Here is a 1,239-nt window from a genome sequence, read left to right on the forward strand (position 1 = left end):
AAGATGCCTCTTTAGTACTGTTGGATGCATTTTGCCATCCATTCAGACTTTGAGAAATCATGTTGACTTGCTGAGTCAACACTTTGTTCTGAGCCAATATGGCATTTAGAGCATCAATTTCAAGAACTCCCTTCCTTTGAGGCGTCCTATAATTCACAGAATTCTTCTCAGAAGTGTACATGAATTGGTTATTTGCAACCATGTCAATAAGTTCCTGAGCTTCTGCAGGCGTTTTCTTTAGGTGAATGGATCCACCTGCAAAGTGGTCCAATGACATCTTGGAAAACTCAGATAGACCATAATAGAATATATCTAATATGGTCCACTCTGAAACCATGTCAGAAGGACACTTTTTGGTCATCTGCTTGTATCTTTCCCAAGCTTCATAGAGGGATTCACCATCTTTTTGCTTGAAGGTCTGAACATCCACTCTAAGCTTGCTCAGCTTTTGAGTAGGAAATAATTTATCCAAGAAGGCCACGCCCAGCTTATCCCAGGAGTCCAGGCTATCTTTAGGTTGTGAGTCCAACCATGTTCTAGATCTGTCTCTTACAGCAAAAGGGAAAAGCATGAGCCTGTAGACTTCAGGATCTACTCCATTCGTCTTAATAGTCTCACAAATCTGCAAGAACTCAGTTAAAAACTGGTAAGGATCTTCAGATGGAAGTCCATGAAACTTGCAGTTCTGTTGCATTAGAGCAACTAATTGAGGTTTCAGCTCAAAATTGTTTGCTCCAATAGCAGGAATTGAGATGCTTCTTACATCAAACTTAGACGTGGGTTTAGTAAAGTCACCAAGCGTCCTCCTTGCATTATTATTGTTGGGTTCGGCTGCCATCTCCTTCTCTTGTTTGAAAATTTTAGAAAGGTTGCCTCTGGATCATTGTAATTTAACTTCTCTTAGTTTTCTCTTCAGAGTCCTTTCAGGTTCAGGATCAGCTTCAACAAGAGTGCCTTTTTTCTTGTTCCTGCTCATATGAAGGAGAAGAGAAAAAGAAAAGGAAGAGGAATCCTCTATGTCACAGTAAAGAGGATCCTTTTTATTAGTAGAAGAAGAAAGGGGATAAGGATTAAGAAGAAGGAAAAATCCAAACACAAGGGTAAGGATAGAGGAAGTGATTGTAGATGAAGAGAGGTGAAGAGAAGTGTTAGTAAATAAATAAATAAATAGAAGAAGATGAGAGAGAGAATTCGAAAATTAATTTTGAAAAGGAGTTAGTGATTTTCGAAAATTAAAGA

At 38.7% G+C, this 1,239-nt stretch overlaps 1 non-coding gene across 1 annotated transcript; it reads left to right on the plus strand.

Moving 5' to 3' along the window:
• Window positions 1-330: 330 nt before the first annotated feature.
• Window positions 331-439, plus strand: LOC112713849 (small nucleolar RNA R71). The gene has a single exon (XR_003158810.1). It is a non-coding gene; the product is annotated as a small nucleolar RNA R71 (small nucleolar RNA).
• Window positions 440-1,239: the final 800 nt, after the last annotated feature.

This window comes from Arachis hypogaea, chromosome 9 (assembly GCF_003086295.3).
Source record: "Arachis hypogaea cultivar Tifrunner chromosome 9, arahy.Tifrunner.gnm2.J5K5, whole genome shotgun sequence".
NCBI lineage: Eukaryota > Viridiplantae > Streptophyta > Magnoliopsida > Fabales > Fabaceae > Arachis > Arachis hypogaea.